Consider the following 20,411-nt stretch of genomic DNA (forward strand, 5'->3'; position numbering starts at 1 on the left):
AAATTAAAAACAGAAAACGCTGAAAAGTGATCAGAAATTTTAAAGTATACAATACTATTACAAATATTATCAGTAAATTTGTTCGACCAGATGTGATCAATTATCGTGACAGTGTCACTCTTGTTGGTTTAAGCATTCCACTGAAAAAAAGCTTAGAATAACATATCGTTATTAAATAGCTTAGCTAAGTGTTTATTTGTTGCTGACTTTAATAGATCTAAATTAAAATCACCACCAATATAACATTTCTTTCCCTCATGGTTGATGATAGCCGATATAGTAGTAGAGGATTCATAGAATTTCTCTACATCTGTATGGGGTCTTCTATAGACAATACCCACTATTACGTTATTTCCACAGAGATATTCAGTTTCGATAAAAACAGTTTCTATATATTCCTCCAGAACTTTCAAAGCAGTTCGCTCAAAGCAGGTAAAGTTGTCACTGATGCAGAGCAACTCCCCCACTGTTACGAGTGAAAGCATTACTGTCCATGGTGTTGCTGGGAATGTTGTAGAGTTGCTGAATATTTAGTTAATACAGTTTCACAAAATCCAATGCTATCGAAATTATGTTGTAGTAGAGTTTCATACTGGTCAATTAATTCATCAAGATGAAGTGGAATACTATCAATGTTATTGCATATTATAGAAAAAAAAGGTTACAAGGTAATGCACGGAGAGGATTGTCCTGAGAGTCTTCAAAAAATATAATTACATACTGAAGTGTTAAAATGCAGACAGCTTGATAAAAATTGTCTGGGTTGATGGTGGAGTTATAACGATCATCACTGAAATTAAAAGGATTAAGACAAAGTTCATTTTAATGTCAAGGAATATAATGCTATTACCAGAATAAGAGTTATTTAAAGTTAACAAAAAACTCTGATCATCTAAGACAGAAAATGGGAAGCCAGAGTCGTTATCCATCATAGGAACGATGACACACTCATTATGCAAACTACAAACAATTTTGGATCCTTATTTAACCAGGTTTATAGAATGCTGTCTTCTTCCTGTCCCTCCGTCCCACCTCCTTATCAAGGCGGTTGATAGCCACAAGTGATGCATCAGTTCCCTCAGCACCACTAAGGCCCATGGATGAACGGACTATATCTGACCAGGTCACTCTACTTTTCTTGACAACTCCACTACATTGATCATGTCGCTGCAATGGATGAAACGGAGATGATGGCGGAGTGCAGGGCTCGAGGAGTGGAGGATGGGCATCAAACAATTCCCACGGTGACTCGCGCACAGTAGCCCAAGCCACCATGCCACCGCCACCAGGCTCACTACTTCCCTTCACAGCTTGATCAGGCACTATCAGCATACGATTACTGAAAAAGCTCGTTTGACACTTCATTTTGCTTCATGAAACGCATCCATTTGATTGCGCCGCACTTCCAGAGTTCAAGGGCAAAGGTCCTCATGTATGTAAATACAAGTGCCATTCAGTTTGCTCCAGTTTCGATGTGCCATTTCACAGTCTGGAAAACTGGTGAACATTGCAACGATGTCTCAAGGAACATGATCATCGCGCTTTCCTACCTGACGAACTCTCTCGAAGGTCGGGTTTCAGCTGTAACTTATCCTACAGTATTTTGGCCACCTTATGCTGGTATTGTTTCCAGTTTTCCTCTATTTCTCCGGGCATGCCAGAGAAACGCAAGTTATGGCATCCTTGGTCATCAAGATGATGCCATAATAACTGACTCATACTGAGTCAGTTTATTGCAAAGCTTTGCTTGAGTGAACTCCAGACTACTTTTATCAGATATTTTCTTTTTCATGATCTTCCTAAGCCTTCTTAAAATTCCTCTGCAGTTCATCAACAGCATCATTGAATAACTTAAGTTGATTGTCAAGAAGTGTTAAGATTTCCTCAATCCATCTTGATAGTGTTATAAGGTTTCACTGGGTCGATATTGTCGCTGTTTTATAATTACTAAAATGTCACAGGAGTGCCAGAATTATCCATACGCTATTTCAATAATAATTACAGCCGGATTTGAGAAATTAAAGTTCCATATTCCACTGAACGATCTACCAACACACTATATCATTTGTTGCTGGATTAAGGCATTGGTGATAATTCTGGTCCAACATAAAATACTGAAGATTGAGGAGGACAATTCGAGGTGTTCGTTCGGCTGTGGCTGATGAAGAATGCCATGATATTAAACGGAGGTTTGAGTACCAATGTTGCAAAAGGATTGTATATGCGTGGTCCAATGCTCACATTAACATAGGCGAATGAGATATTCATCCGCTATGGGATCGAAAACTCAAGAGTAAGACCAGTTAGAATCGGGTTAGGGAGGAACGTGTAAAATGCAGAGTTTTGGAGTGTACAAGATGTGATTTGTGGAAGGCGTGGAGTAGGCAAGTGCCTTGACAGTAAAGCTGAAGAGAGTTTACTCAAATAGCATGGTAATTTGAGAAAAGATATTAGTATGGTGAAAAATGTATTTGGAAGTGGGTCTGAAGGCAGGGAGTGGGTCTGATGGTAAGTGAGGAAAGATGTGAATAGTTAATTATGCTAAAAGAATGTAAGAAAGTGAGGTATGGAGTCTATGAGGTGAAGTAACTGACAGGGGAGTAATTAAGTTGTCAGACTGACATGCCAGACAGGTAATGTGACCTGCATCTGTTAAAAGAAAAAGAAATGTGATCATTGTCACGGCTCTGAGGTACACTCAGGATAATGTGGGCTCAAACAGTGAGTGAATGGCTGTGTAGCCAATTTCACCAATGATGCTGTTAATTAATTCTCCCTCCTTTGTGTTTTTTTCTTGTTTTCTGAAATCTAAGTCACCTCACCCTTAAAGAGAAAGGAAGAGGTAGAATAATAATAATGAAAAGAAAGAGAAGAAGTACCGGTGATACAGTGGGAAGGAAACTTGGTGGCGATTTGTTTTAAACAATTTAAAGAACTCACATGATTGTTCCAGACATGAAGAACGGATTATGATTGGTCAGTATCCATGTTTCTATTGATCCGTGCCGTCACTGGCCACAAAATCCATCATTTACAGTCACAAAGTATTCAAGTAAAAAGCATTAGGAACCCATACTGAACTGAGCAAGGGTAAAGAAGAAATGTGTGTTTTTTAGAAAGTCAATGCACACAAAAATTACTTGAGTACAATACTCGAGTAATTTTACTTCAATGCACTGCAACTTTGCTTTTAACCCCTAGACACTGGGCTTAAAATTTACACGGGCGTTACCTCAGTACAAAGAAAAAATGAAAAAGTAGCCTTATTTCTAACCTTCATATCTCAGAAACTATAGCAGTTAGGGAAATGAATAAAAGACCATATTACTCACCAACTCTTCTTGCGAATGAAAGTGTCCTCACGTTTGTAGGTCGTTGTACTGATGAGTAATGACGTGAGGAAGAGGGCTAATTCTTATCACAAGAACAGGATGTATTTGTGCATCTGCATCAGCCCCAGCTATGGCTCTGCTTTCAACGAGATAACTTCTCCAATACTAGATAAACTAGACACAATGGTGTCCAAGGCACACCCTATGGCACTATCACAGAGTCCTTTCCTTGCATCATTGGAATGAGGCTTGGCAATGGTTGATGAGGTAAAGTCCATGTAAGACAGGAACAAAATCAGTTGAGAAGGGTTAAGAAAAGATCGTCCTACACATGGCAAAGTCACAGAGATGGCAGAAGTATGGTTGGGTGGTCTTGCGGAAGTCTCCCCCGAGCTTTTGGTGACAAGATAAAGTGGCGGCTGCTTCAAACTGTGCCGGGAAAAAAAGTGCAGTTCTTACCAACACCCGGCGCCGCCCCACCACCAGTTTCTTGACTTCCAACCAACACTCGGCGGTTAGGGACTAAGTATACAGAGATGATACAGACATGCTAAGGATACAAATACTGGTAACAAAGCACATGTATTTAAAAAGTAGATGTTTTGGAAAGTCATTAGCAAATTGTTTAAATGTGATGAAACAAGGCAAATGGATTTCAAAATTAGGAAATGGAAATACCAAGCCAGTGATTTAAAAAAGTCATTTTAAGAATAATATTCATCCTAATAATGTAAAGCTTGAATAATATATAGGAATTATAACAACAAATGAATCGACCAAGCCAATAATATACATGAGTAAAGAAAGGTAACTGACTGGATTTATACAGATATAGCACTGGAATATAGATATAGCACTGGAATATAGATATCCCAGGACGTCCAAACAACCACTTCTCTGATCACTTGCCACACATAAGAACAATATTACTGTGTTTGGTTTGCCTGAAATATAATGTACTATTTCAAGTTTCCTTCCATATACAGAGCAATGTGTTTATTGTGCGTTCCGCAATGTACGGCTGAGCCAACTACGAGAAGGTTGCATTGAAGTGAGTGCCATGGATACACCATCTCTTGCCCAAGGCTCCTGTTATTCTTGTCGGTAAGCTATCTGACACGTTTTACTTTGAATGGATATAATATCAGTAAGATGTAAAAACATAGGTATATTTGTATGTTGTCATGTACTGAAGACTTAGCTGCTTCACTGAGATTAAGTATTTTTATGTTCTCTTATTAATACCACCACCCTATTTTAATCAGCTATAGAGAGATTTTCTGCCTGTAAGAGTCAGATACAACCTTCAGTAATACCTTCATGCTAACTGCCTAAGTTGAATAAAACTGTCCAGAGGTAGCAAGCACTATATGTGTAATGCATTAAAGGAGTGAAAGGATAGGTGCTTGTGTTAAGTTCTGCACCATCGCACTCGTTTACTTATTATTATAAACTGTGTTACTACCAGAGTTGTAGAACTTTACGTCTTTCTAAATAATGAAAATTTAAATGTTGAATGTGTTATCTTAAGTTGTGAGGCATTGTAAATAACCATAATTTATTCATCTCATCTCAGGAATGAAGCCACTAGACGTGTGAAAAATGAGTGCTAGAAGGACTGGTAGAGAGGAGTCCCGGTCCAGCAGCCATGGGGAGAACTTCACTGAAGAGCTAGTGAAACCCGGCTACCGTAACCCATAGACTTCATGGCCAGAACTTCTGCTAACGCCTACGACCCATTGAGGGGATCATCAGATAGCAGATCCGAGCAGCCGGGAGCCCTGAAGATCAGAGGAACCGTGTATTGGTTCAACGTGAAGGCTGCGTACGGTTTCATCATGCGTCAGGACACTGGTGCTGATGTTTTTGTGCACAGTCGAGCGATCGTTGCACCCAACACACGGCACTTCCAGCGCTCTCTTGGCGAGGGTGAGACAGTGGAGTTCAGTCTCTCACAGTCTCCTAAGGGTCCTCAGGCCAGGGACGTCTCTGGTCTGGGGGGTGTTGCTGTGCAGGGCTCTGCCCATGCCCAGCAACGTCCCACGGCCGAGAAACGCCGGCCTAAGGGTCCTAGGTGCTCTGGGGAGATGGACACCATCATTACGCTGTGCATCGCGACGACGACGGCTTTCTGTGGTGATGACAGGGTGACTCTGCGCACTCTCCTCCCTCAGATCTTTGAGGAGAATGGGCTGCCATGCCTTGCCATCCCCAAAAGCTTTGCCCACGATGCCCGTCCCGCCACTCGTCAGAAGCGCTGGCCCCAGCCACTGCAGCCTGTAAAACCCCGCACAACACCGCGGAAATGGCTGCAGTTGAACGCCCCTCTCAACAGGGCGACTGCCATCACACCTGACGACCCGGCTCCGAACATGGACCTCGATACCACTGCCGCTGAGACCCAAGCACCTCTAATGGCAGTCCAGGAGGAACGGGAGTCCACCCCTGACCCTCGAGACACCCAAGATCCGGCTGCCTTGGACAAAGACCCTCCTATGGAGACAGGTGATTTCTTCTCTTTGCCGCCACCAACCAGCTCGTCGCTTCCTACCATAGCCGACTATGACTGGAGCAAGCTTGACACTGAACATCTTGTCAACAACATCAAGAAAATCAGGCTCACGAACAACTTAGAGCTGTACAACGGCCTCAAGTAGTTCCCCCTAATCATCTTTCAACTACCAGAAGCCTCCTAGCTCACGCTAGTCCTCTTTATTCACCAGCTTCACCTCTGGCGGGCCCGCAGGCCTGGTCCTCCTACGGAAGGAATATCTACAACAACGACAACAGGACTAGTAGCCTACGCCGTGTGTTTATTCACAAATCTTCAACAAGAACGGCGGTTGTGTATGAGTACCTGGGAGAAATATGATCACCATGGATTAGTGTGCAGCACCAACTATTAAAGTAGTTCAATTTGTTTGAAATATGATAATCTGGCACAATATTTACGGTGGATGATTTGAATCCTGGATCGTATTTAACAGCTTTGTGCAGCATCTACAGTAGCAACTCTTACAGTGCACACAACACCCGAAGGAATCGGCTTTGGATGTAATTTCAAACCGTAAGCATATCTGACTGTCGAGTTTTCAATTGTTCCATCACGATAATAATTACAAAAAACTATTAGATGGCATGCAAGTCTTTCTTAACTTTCTATGCAAATAAGATGGATACATTGCAAGGCTATGCGTAATTCTGGTTTGTATTAACATATTAAAACATCGGAACATTGATCAAACATTATTGCGTCGGGGGGGGGGGTGATTACACCAAATCCTAAGTGGGGATTCTCTAGCTAAATGTTCTACTTAGGAGACTTTTTTTTTTTTTTTTTTTTTTTTTTTTTTTTTTTAATGTGCTCGACTCCGGGCATAGGTTTCACAGCCTGCTCCCAAGGCCCAGTAGTCCTCCTACATACCATATACATACCATGTCACCACTTCGGCGCTAACAGTCACATTCCATATTGAATACATGCTAGGGCTGTCTCATACAGGACTGGTGTAGTGGTATTAGCGGAGGTATTTTTACGAGATATCGGCGGGTCTTGTGGTAGATCGGTAAAGTCTGTTTTACATGAAATTCAAATACTTAAACTGTTCCCTGTCCCAGCGGGGATTTGAACCTGGGTCCGGTAGGACTGCAGGCCACTTCTCTATTAATTGAGACTTTGGGTTTTGATTTCTGATAAATGAACCACATGATTCTTTCCAGTCAAATAAATAATTAATTAATGTGCATGTATATTTACAGATTCTTTTATATAGGGGAATATGTCGACTGACACAAAGACAGCTATAAGAAGACAAAAATTAGATGAAGATATCATGCGTATACAGTAGATATACGTGTACATATTGTTTTTAGATATGAACTCCAGTGCTAAGTTTAACACAAAAAATAATAGATATATCCATAACATTTCAACATCAGCTATTGACTTTAACCTAACGAAATTATTAAATGATTTATTTGAATATTGAGCCAGGTAGACGAAGAGGATGGTCAGTTTTCTGTACGAAATTTATGTGTGTGTGTGTGTGTGTGTGTGTGTGTGTGTGTGTGTTGAAAACTCAAATATCAGAAAGTATTGATTGCGGAAGGAAAAGTTATTGATAAAAGTTGTTTAGAGTCACAACTGAGTTCACATGTCACTCAAACGGGATCGAGAGTAATCTAGGATGGATACATAAGTCAAGTTTTCATCTAACAGTATTATTACAGTCTACCCGGCTTGCATCATCATCATCATCATCATCATTAATCATCATTCTCCATTATTTGCGCTCTTTTGTCATATCGTGAGTATCAGATTACACATTTTTAAAACATTCAGTAGCTTTAGAATACGAGTGGCATATCAGAGTAAACTAGCCCAATCAGCTAACAGCTGTAGCCTATTGCATATGCTACCTGAATTTTTTTTCCTTCTTGGCACAGTACATCTAAAAAGGATCGCGTTTATATATTTTTACCTAAAGACAGAGACAACGAGTACTGTATAGTACTGAATCAGTTGGAAACATTCTCATATTTCTACTGGGGTATAACCCCACTACGATGAAGCCTCTTATTTATATTCGTTTTATCCCTAGAAGATTTTCCGTAGATAACGAGAGACTTTTCGAAATAGGGGTATATGGTACAGCAACTGTTAAGCCATTCAAAAAGAGAAATTTTCTACGATGATTACATTATTCGCATATTGGCCCGAATAAAAAACAATGTACCGTCATCTGCTCCATACAGGTGAGGAAAATGTAGTTCCTCAACCTCAGCTCTTACAAAAAATGGGGTATTTACCTGCAGCTTATTCAGTTTTACTGCATAGGTTATCTTCCTATACAACAGAATAACATGTACAAAATCTGACTGCATTCAGTTATGTGGCAGGGATGCTGGAATAACATCTAACAATTTCAAGTCTTTGATCAATGACCGTCCAATATTAGGAATCTGGTCACACGTCTTAACACACACACACACATATATATATATATATATATATATATATATATATATATATATATATATATATATATATTTACATATCTTTTTTTTTTTCTTTTTTAATGTGTCCGACTCTGGGCATAGGCTTCACAGCCTGCTATCAAGGCCCAGCAGTCCTCCTACATACCATACACCTCTACATGTCACCACTTCGGCGCTAACACCCACCGTCCATATTGAATACATGCTAGGGCTGTCTCATACAGGACTGGTGCACTGGTATTAGCGGGGGTATTTTTACGATATGTTGGCGGGTCTTCTGGTAGATCAGTAAAGCCTGATTTATTGAAATTCAAATCCTTAAACTGTTCCCTGCCCCAGCCGGGATTTGAACCTGGGCCCGTTAGGACCGCACGCCACCTCTCTACCGGTTGAGCCACCGCCTCTATCTATCTATATTTACATATCTCTCTATCTACATATATATATATATATATATATATATATATATATATATATATATGTATGTATATATATATATATATATATATATATATATATATACATATATATATATACATATATACATATATATATATATACATACATATATATATATGTAAATTTGCTCATATGAAAGAAAACTTATGGTGGTTTAGGTATAACTTAATGCAAAATAAAAACAAACAGTTATTTTTTATTTTCACCTTGCCAAAGTGTCACTTTCTGTTGTTCATCCTCAGGTTCTAGTGGGGGTGCCTCTGACTTGGGAACTGGGACCTTCACTTCCACGTCTACCTGCCTTGGAAGCAAAACCACGAAATTTGGCTTTGTTTCTCTTTAAATCGCTGATTGTTTGTTTTGCAACACCATATTCCTTACTTAACCGAGACACTGGTACACCTTTTTCTAATTCTTCTACTAATTCAAGTTTTCAACAAGGGTTAGCACCGTATGTTTGCGCTTTGGAGCCATGGTGGAAGAGTAAAGAAAGAAAACTGTGATTTCACTCAGTCAGTGTGTTCCTGCGACTCACACTCGGTCAACTGCCTCAGCTCACTGTCCTCCCCTCAAGGCCGCGTTCCCCCCCCCCCCATTCACATGTGCACGCCTCAGAAAAGGATACCAGAGACCCGATAAAATTTAAATTAAATTTAATACAGTATAAAATTAATAGGATAGTATAATAATGCGAACAAATATTTTTTCATGAATTTTAATTAATAAATTGTGTATCTTGTAGCCTATGTTTTAAATTGAAAATTTGCCAAAAAATGGTCCGGATCTTTGCAAAATCCGGATCTTTGAAGTCCGGATCTTTGAGGGTTTACTGTATTTATATATATATATATATATATATATATATATATATATATATATATATGTATATATATATATATATATATATATATATATATATATATATATATACATTATATATATAAATAGAGAGAGAGAGTTGAGCAAAGGGTGTTGCGATGGTCTGGGCATATGGAGAGAATGGTTAATGAGCGATTGGTGAAAAAGATAACTAGATCTGATGTGAGAGGTGTAAGGCTAAGAGGAAGACCACGAATAGGATGGATGGACAGTGTGAAGAGAGCGCTGGATGTGAGAGGGATGTCTGTTGAGCAAGGAAGAGTTCCTGTGCGTGACAGAAATAAATGGAGAGAAATTGTGAATGAATAAGTGATGACGCAGCCCAGAGGGGATATTCTCCCGCATTTGGTCTGATCAGCAAGTCAGGTCAGGTGCGGGTAAGGGGATGGGTCTGTTATGATGTGGCAGGGGTAAACCAGTTCTGCTGTCGGGCCCTGCTGTGGATGTCACTGATTGCATTGCGCAGTTGACCCTTGTGCGGTGTGGTGCGGTGAGGATCTGTCCGTTCTCCCCTTTGGAGCTAAGATGCGAATGAATGTGTTTGAATGGATGAGTAAATGGAGAGTGTGTCGTCCTGTCTCGGCTACCTCCCTTTCTTTGGGGGAAGCAGCCTAGGTATATAGATAGATAGATAGATATATTAACATAATGGAGGAGGGAAACACAAATGAAATTAAAAGAATAATCCATACACCAGATTACTGACATCCTCCATTTATAATATATCTGTAAGTGCTGGACTTGAACAGCTGTAGGTTTAAGTTTTGGGGCAAACAACTCCGGGAAAGCGAGTTCCAGAGAGATGCAGTTCGGGGAATAAAAGAATTATGATAGGCAGAAGTTCTGCAATATGGGTGTGTAACATTCTAGTCATGAGCGCTACCTGATGCCCGTGTAGCACGAGGGAAGACACAGAGGGATGGCACAATGGATGCAACTTCGTCTGAGCATTTGCCACAAAAATATTTGTAAAATAACGCTAGGGAGAAAATGTTCCTTTTTACTTGTAGGGGAGGTAGTTTATTTATAATAGCAGGGTTATTAATAATTCCAACAACTTTGTTCTGAATTTTCTCTAGTTGTCTTACAGCAACCTCTCCACATCTATTCCACAAGGGTGAGCAATATTCACACTGAGAGTGCACATAACTTATAAACTATAGCTAACTGCTCGTCAGTGAAGAAGTTACGGACTCTGTACATTAATCCAGGAGGCAGATGCTCTAACGCGTCCCTGTAAGGTCCCCGTAAGGCCGCCGCCGCTATGGTCCCCGTACGATGGTCGGTGTTTGGTTATGTACTAACATTTCTCCCACCATCGTACAGTGACCGTACAGTGACCGTAAGGCTAAGGGCGGGGAAAAACTCGCTGTGTTTGGGGGAATTTTTCCCCGCTCAGCTGATGGTCGCTTTGGCCAATCACAACGCAGGATGCTTCTCTGCCTAGACACTTCAGCCAATCATCGTGTTTGGTGATACTGACTCTCGGCTGAGAACTCTGAAACAAAACAGAGGACAGGCTTGAATGAGTTATATGATATGAAGTGTTTTCCTGTTTGGAAAGTGCAGGGTGCAGAAAGCATTACTCACGTTATTACCAGCATAATTACTGCTGCATGTTGTGCAGCAGTACTGTACATTACTGTTATACAATAATGTACGAATACATTAAAATGCCTTCAGTATACTGTACAGACTGAATTGCTCTTATAATTAACATTTCAGCTGTACAACACTATTACGACATTAATGTGCGTTGTGCAAAACTAAACTGACATTGCTGTACACTGTACAGTACTGTACCTTTTTTTTTTTTTTTTTTTTTTTTTTTTTTGTCCGACTCTGGGCATAGGCTTCACAGCCTGCTATCAAGGCCCAGCAGTCCTCCTACATACCATACACCTCTACATGTCACCACTTCGGCGCTAACACCCACCGTCCATATTGAATACATGCTAGGGCTGTCTCATACAGGACTGGTGTATTGGTACACTGTATGTCGAACAAAAGCATCCTAGAAAAAGCACCATGGGATAAAAGTTCCAGCAAAGAAAATACATTTTTTTTTTTTTTTGCTTAACAGTAACCTATCCTGATCTAACAACCTAAAGTAACCCGACCTAAGGTAACTGAACAGCCTAAGCTAAGCCAACCAGCCTAACCAAACCTTAACCAAACAACTTGACCTTACTTAACAACCTAACATTAACTAAACCTAACCATACCTAACTAAATAACCTAACCTAACAGAACTTAGCTGAGCAAACATAAGAGTCACATAGAACAAGCTAACCTAAGCCAGCAAAAAAAAAAAATAATTATCTTAACCTAATAAGCTAAATTTATCTAACCCTAACCTTGGTCTGAGATTCACATATATACTGTACTAAGTCATTCCTCACTTTTGCCAGAAAATACTGAATAATTCCTTTCTAACTCCCAAGAGGGGATTCTATCCCTCCATAGAAGTTTTGAATAAATATATACCGGTACTCGAGTTAATCTTAAACTTTTATGGCATGGAATTTACTGGTTTTAGGGAAATTTTTGGTATATTCTGTTTATATTAAGATTTTGTACTTTTATGTGGGCATAACAATTATCTGAAGATCCAAATTTTGTCCTTACTCTTTGAAGGCACAAATTCATCATTCATTCATTGCCAGACGCCATGTATCCCAAACGGGGTGGCCAAGGGCTTAGAGTTAATTGTTTTATAGGGAGGGGCACTAATCCTCCACCAACCCCACTTGACACGTACTCCACCAACCCCACTTGACACTTAGGGAGAACGTTATGCCAACAGCATCTGGTGTTCCCGGGCGGTCACCCATCCAAGTACTAACCAGACCCAACGTTGCTTAACTTCGCTGATCGGACTGGAAGCGGTGTACTCAACGCGGTAAAAGCCAAAAACCGTCTAATCTAACCAACATAACAGACTTTTGTGACCGTTTTGGCTTTTTTTTTTTTTTTTTTTTTTTTATTAATTGACCCCCTTGAAATGTCGAAATAACCCTTGCCCTTTTCACCCAACTATCATATGCTAACTCAACATAACCCTAAGCTTAATTTAGCCTAGCCTAATAAAGTAAGCTAATTTTAACCCACCCCATTCCAGTAATAAACCACCCAAACTTAAATAACCTAAATTTAAAATAATCAAGTTTAAGCTAAAAGTAACCCAAGCTTAACCCAATTCTTAAACTAACCCAGTCACACCTAACCTTAAATTAGCCTAACCTAAGTTTAACATAGCTAACCTTATCATTACTTAATTTAAAAATAAACAAATATTACCTAACAAAAATTAACCTAATCTAACCAACATTTAACCAAACCTAACCTAACCTAACCCGGTACTAACCTAACCTTACATGATCCCAAATTAAACTAAGCTAACCTTACAATAATCCAATCCACAAATAAACAAACTTAACCTAACAAAAAATAACCTAATCAAAAATAACCTAACCTTGATTTTAAATTAATCTAACCTACCTTGAAACTATATTAGAAAGGGGATTTTGTAGGGGCTTGACCTGTTAGGCTATTCTCCTAGAGGTTCTTGTCCTGACGGTGTACTACTGCACAACAGCACATATAATACTACTCTACAGCACTACACCTTACACTATTTCACACTAACATTGCTGTACACTACTATAGACTACATTAAAGCATACTATAATTTTCTACCAAACTAAAGCATAGGTTCATACTGTAAAACACTAATTTATAGTACTACACAACACTGATGAGCATATAATACAGTAGAACACTAATGAGCACTAACACTGAAACCACTAATTTACACTAATGTACAATTCAGCGCACTGTATATTGTTGTACAGCACCTCTATTAACTACCCAGTTTAGTGAAATAATTCGTTTACACGAGAGAATGCTTAATTCAATTTATTTTCGGTGTTAAGGGTGGTCGGGCCCGCCCTTAGTGGCGATTGTAACTCCGGCTCCTGTAAGGTCTCTGAAAGTGTTTAGTGCATCCCAACATCCAACACCGCTCCCTTTTGCCCCGCCCGTAGCGAGTTACGGGACCGCAACTGCGTTAGTGCATCCGGCCCCAAGTTTTTTTGAGGCAGTTTTAGCAAGTGGCCTAACGTGAGAGGTCCAGCCGAGGGCATTATTAAGTGAGACTGAGAATATTAGTAGCAATGAAGATAATATTCGAATCTGGCAATATCTGTCTATTAGTAGTTTGTATATATTTAGTTTTAGTAGCACTGAATGGGACAAGGGTGTTTTGTCCTAATTCACTGATCGTAGATAAATCTTCTTGAATGTGAATGAACTGTGAAGTGTTCAGTCACCAGCATATGAATGGCTGGGATTGTGGGTGACAAAAAAAATCATTAATATAAACCAGGAATAGGGTTGGCACCAGAACTGATCTCTGTGGCACGCCAGCATTAATTGAATGGAAATTGGAATATACATCATCTACTTTTACTCTTGTTTTTCTGTTGCTGAGATATGAGGAAAGCAGAGGAACAAAAGACGTTAGTCCATAGCAAGGGCGTTTGGACAGCAGGGAACGGTGCCACACTCTGTCAAAAGCTTTAGAAATATCACGGGCAACTGCATTAATTTCTTCATGTAGGTCAGTCGATTGATGGATGGTATGAGTCAGGAGATTGAGTACATCAATGGTTGATCTTCCATGGCAAAGATCATATTGTCTATCACTAATTAAGTTGTTGGATTCAAGATGTTTAAGTATGTTTTTTTTTTCTTTAATTAAAATTTCAAATATTTTACCAAGAGAAGATGTGACAGCGATTAGTCTGTAATCTGAGGGGTCAGAGGAACTTCCTTTCTTTGGAACTGGGTAGATATTGGCTTCTTTCCATGAATTAATGAATGAAGGCATACATATGCATAGTCAAGCTAGAAAAGAGGCAAGTTCTTGGGAACATTTTTTCAAAACAATTGGAGGAATTCCATCTGGGCCTGTAGCTTTGTTGGTTGATAAATCATCTATGATAATTTTACGTATCTTGTCTGTATTTTAACCTGAGGCGTTCTGACGATGTATGGATACGTCACAACGTTTTGTCATGGTGACACCCGACGACATATCCATATGTTTTGCAATTGCAAGGTCCATCATTTGCACATTTTTCAAGTTTCACGGGTGATTTTTGGTATGCATATGTGGGAGACCTTCCTCTACCCAATGCCAGGTGGGGATAATGCCTGGCCCCACCTGACCCCCCTCCCCCCTGCATGCCATTTTCTTGGCAATTCATCTGTTATCAGTGACCTGGCCAGTAAAGACATGTCACACCATGGTCTCTCCAATGACGAAATTCTAGGCAAAAGTGATGAGGTGGAGGACAAAGGAAGAAATAAGCCACTGGAAGAAACAAGCAGAAGTGACGAGGTGGTAACGTCGTATAAGAAGGTGCCATGTGTTGATGTTTTTGGTGAGTGAACAACGCTTATATCGCCTATATTATTGTCTGAAAACCAATATACTCTTGTACTACATATAAATTCGTCCCAAATAAATAAATATCTAACCAGTTATGAATGGTTTGAAATATTTACCCCTCCCATAGAAAACGTTTTCTCTCGAGCCTGGCCTGAGAGAACATGGTAACAAGATAAAGGTACTCTTACTTCTACCGTATTTCTACTCTCAACTGAGCACTTTCTCTCTGAATTTTCGATGTGTCTCATAAAAAATGGAGGTTTTAGCTATTAAAAAAAAAAAAAAAAATGAAAATCTGGCAGGATTGGGGGGGAGGGGTCATTGGTGAAAAATCTGCCGGGACGCCGAGGGTTAAAAGGAACAGTTCCGGGAAAGTCAAGTTCTAGTACTGGGACATACTGGCTGACTTCCCCTATGGTAGAATTTCTGGCAAATGTACTGGCAGAGATATTTGCATTCCCACCTGGGTCATTTTTAATGTTGCATATATATATATATATATATATATATATATATATATATATATATATATATATATATATGGCCTTTTTTTAATATATGGGTCTCGCAATATAGTACGTTTTGTAGGCTGTAACCATGAGAAGTATATATATATATATATATATATATATATATATATATATATATATATATTGTCGCAGCTCCAGCCTATAAAACATAAAACTATGTTGTGAGACCCATATAATAAAAAATGCCATTCACTGTACCATTATCTTTGCTTTTCCATTTCGAAATACGTTCATGCAATGTACGTTCTGCATACATTTCTTAAACTTTCAGATATATAAATTGTCTAATATTTTTTTGATGTACAGTACATACACAACAACACGAATTATGTTGCATAGGGAAGATAATACGATCGAACTTATTAATATAGTAGTATAGCCCTTAACCCCTCCATGATGACCATTTTTTATAAAATTATTACGTCCCCGTCCCACACTGCCACAGACTCCAAAGCAGCAGATCTGCATAGGAAGGACGTTGCCCAGTGAGTTGTTATTCCTAGAGGCAGCCGTTCAGTGTACAACAATGCAGTAGCACCTGAATTGTAAATAAACACTGGCTTCTTAAGTTCACTGTCTTTATTTTCCAAATAATTACACATAATGCTTGCCAACGTCACTTTACTGTTTTCACAAGTATCAAAGATATACAAACTTCACTAGCTGTACTTACACTTAATGCCTGCCAACAACACTATTTTCACAATTACCAAAGATATACAAACTTCACTAACTGCACTGACACTGAACTACAATCAAACTGAACTGAAAACTGACTGAACCTCCTCTAGTCTCTTTCCCATCCTCAAATAAGCTTGCATTATACTTGAACCTTCGAGTACATTCTCGAGGGCAACAGTTGCCAACTCGGAGACATCCAAAACATGCCAGAGTTTTCGTACACTATTTAACACTCTAAATTATTTAGCATACAAACTGAGATAAAAGTACATAATTTAACTAACAATCACATAAATAAAACATTATAGAGAAAAAAAAGCACAAAAATTAATGTAGAACTACTATGCTCAGAAACAGCAGGCAAACTGGGAACTCTGACTAGTAACAGAACTACAAGAAATATCGGGAATTCTCTAGCACTACCTAACTGGCAAATCCCGCTTCTCAACGCTACCCCCTCCCTAATCCTTTTTTCATCTCGACAAAACCAGACAGTGTATACAAACATAGCCCTTAACCCAAACTAAACATATGATTATACACAAAATAATCCTTCAACTTATCAGGGCTTCTCCTATGCTACTTCCAATTACGTTTTTGCTCTTCCATACAGTCCACTCCTGGAATGTCCTGGTCCTCTTGCTGTTGCACTTCTATTGGGAAACAATCACCATCCTTTTGTACTTCAGCTCGCTGGTCCTCCTCAACATCCTCGGCTGGGAGTGAGCACGATTCCTCTGAGATGTCCCAGCTGTACTGTCCTGGCCCATGGCACTGCCACAGACGATTCCCATGTACCACCTCTGGGCGAGATTTCCTATCTATCTATCTATAGCCCGACGCCCTAATCCCGCAAAGGGTGGCCACAGACAAAACGCCTCCAAGTCACTCTGTCACCCACCATTTGACTACACTCCCCCCAACTCACCCCCCCCTTCCCCATATACCTCTCAACTCCATCCCTCCACCTCATCCTCGGTCTACCTCTCCCTCTCCCTCCCTCCACCTCACCTACATACACCCTCTTAGTCAGTCTTTCATTCTCCATTCTCTTCACATGTCCAAACCACCTCGGTGTATTTCTCCTAATCTTCTCAACCACATCCACATCCACCCCACAGCGTTCCTTCACATCTTCAATCGTCAACCTGTCCCTCCACGTGCTCCTCTCAAGTAACTCATTTCCACTGCTCTCACTCTTGACTTGTTCCCCTCTTGCAAGGTCCATGCCTCGCTTCCATACGTCAGGGTAGGGATCACAATACTATCATGCAGTGACTTCTTAACTTCCATACTCACCTCCCTATTTCTCATCACTGCTTTCAGTGTACCAACAACCTTCCTTCCCTGCTGTACCCTTTCCCGCACTTCATCCCCCAAAGTTCCATCCTTACTCATCACACTACCCAAGTACTTGAATGCACTCACATTCTCCATATCCTCACCATCCAACCTCATTGCACACTCTGTGACTTCATTCCTCTCAAACACCATAACTTTACTTTTGTTTACATTAACTTTCAGATTCCTCCTCCTACACACTGTCCCAAATTCATTTACCAAACCTTGCAACTCCCATTCATCTTCACCTAACAGTACTGTATCATCAGCAAACAGCAACACCGGAAGCTTCCAAATCTCACCCTCAATTATTAGAGCCACCCCCACATCCACTGCCCTACCCTGTACCTCCTTTACAACCCCATCCATGTATATATTAAACAGCCATGGAGACATCACACAACCCTGTTTCAGTCCCACATTGAAATCAAAGAACTCACTCAGCTCACCATCCACTCGCACGGTAGCCCTAGCTCCCTCGTACATACTCTTCACAGCACTCAGCAATTTCCCCTCCACTCCATATATTCTTAATACCTTCCACATACCTTGCCTATCTATTCTGTCATAAGCTTTCTCCAAGTCCATGAAGGCAGCATACACTTTCCTTCCCTTCTCTAGATACTTCTCCACTAAACATCTTAGAACAAATATCTGATCTACACACCCTTTTCCCTTCCTAAATCCCCCTTGTTCTTCTCCAACTAGCTCCTCTGTCATATGCCTAACCCTATCAATGAGTATTCTACCATATATTTTACCAGTCACACTAAGTAGGCAAATACCCCTATGGTTACCACATACTTCTCTCTCCCCTTTTCCTTTGTATAAAGGAACAGTTATACCTGATTTCCAGTCCTCTGGAACCTTTCCCTCTTCCCAAGCCAATCTACACAACTTCCATATCCACTCCACAACAATCTCACCCCCATACCTAAGCATTTCACCACACACTCCATCAATTCCTGGGGCCTTTCCCAACTTAATATTCTTCATCGCTTCCACTACTTCTGCGCTACTGATCTCTTCCTCCCTCCTCTCATCTCTTCTCCCAGCCATTCCCCAACCACTTATACTCGCACTGCTCTCACTCTCCACATTCAACAAATCCTCAAAGTGCTCCTTCCATCTCCTCAGTTTCTCTCTCTTCTCCACCAACAATCTATTATTCCTATCTTTCACTCCCCTACTATTTCCCCTTTCACACTGCCTTACTTTCTTTACCTCCTTCCAAAACAATTTCTTACTCTCCCTCCATTTCACACTCAGATTCCTCCCAAAACTCTTCATCCACTTTCTTTTTACTCTCCTTCATCAGTCTCTTAACCTCCCTTCTCCTGCTCACATATACTTCTCTCTTCTCTCTCTCATCTTCTCCCCTACCTCTACTCACTAACCATTCACTATATGCCTTCTTCTTTTGTTCCATAGCTCGTTTCACCTCATCATTCCTGCCTCCCTGAATTCGGTACATTACATCCGATATGCAGTCCAACGCAGTGTAACACCTGCTCCATGGGCTTTGCAGCTTCAGTGACAGTCCCTTTTTTTTGCCGAGGATTGTATAACCAAACTTGGTCACCATCCTTGAAGCTCATCTCACTTGCCTTAGCATCCTACTTGTACCTCATCACCTCTCCTGAAAACTTAAGGCTCCTTTCACTTGATGTTGTACCTCAGGCAGCCTTTCCTGACGTTTCACATAGCTGGAGGTGTCTGTAGGCAGCTCTTCACCAGTGGTCATCCTCTTAACAAGTCAACAGGTAAACGTAACACGTGGCCCAGCATCAGTTTTGCAGGGGTGTAGCTGGTAGACTCATGGGATGCAGACTTATATGCCATCAGCAAGGCAGATAATTTCTGGTCCCATTCCATCTGTCCCTCTACACAGTACTTGGCCAGTTCTTTTCCCAGTGTCCTGTTGAATTTCTCCATCATCCCATCTGACTGTGGCCTTAGTGGAGTCGTCCTGGTCTTCTTGATCCCCAGTAACTTGTAGCACTCACGGAACACAGAAATTTCTGCCCTGATCTGAGTGCAGCTCTTGTGGGATCCCAAATAACAGAAAAACTGGTCAACCAACACCTGAGCAACAGTCGCAGCCTCTTGATCAGGGATGGCATAAGCTTCTTGCCACACTGTGGAGTGATGCATGGCGACATATATTTACCAGTTTCCTCTCTCAGTGAGTGACAGATGTCCAGCAATGTCCACCATTACACTTTCCATCACTGCACCCACTTGGCACAGCTGGAGAGGGGCACAGTCCTGATTCTTGGGTCCCTTCTTGATGCAATGTACATCAGAGGACTGACACCACTCTTCAGCATCATGCCGCATGTCAGTCCAGTAGAATCTTTGTTGCAGCTGACTTAGAGTTTTCTTCACTCCCAGGTGCCCACTAGTGATCTGGTTATGAGACTCATCCAAGATCTCGGACCTCATCTTCTTCAGAACCACCAGTTGCCAATACTTGCTGAGGCCATCAGGTGTCTCCCACTGACACTCCAGTAGTATGTTGTTGAAACAAAGAAGGTCCCACTGACTCCAGTAGTTCTTGGTCACAGGACTGAACCTGGAAACCTCTTCTCAAGATGGTTGCACTGTACTCTGCTGCAGCCGCTCTAGCTTTGGTTATAAATCTGCATCCTACATCTGCATCCCCTTCAGGTCTTCTTCATCATGACACTGGCCCTGTCACTGCAGTATGGCTGCATTTCTTGCTATGATCTTTTT

General features: G+C 40.6%; 1 pseudogene; it reads right to left on the reverse strand.

Moving 5' to 3' along the window:
• Positions 1–12,465: 12,465 nt before the first annotated feature.
• On the reverse strand, positions 12,466–12,585 carry LOC145405721 (5S ribosomal RNA; annotated as a pseudogene).
• Positions 12,586–20,411: the final 7,826 nt, after the last annotated feature.

The sequence above is a fragment of the Coenobita brevimanus genome, chromosome 67 (assembly GCF_032717465.1).
Source record: "Coenobita brevimanus isolate Jiangsu-jjx chromosome 67, ASM3271746v2, whole genome shotgun sequence".
NCBI classification, from domain to species: Eukaryota; Metazoa; Arthropoda; class Malacostraca; order Decapoda; family Coenobitidae; genus Coenobita; species Coenobita brevimanus.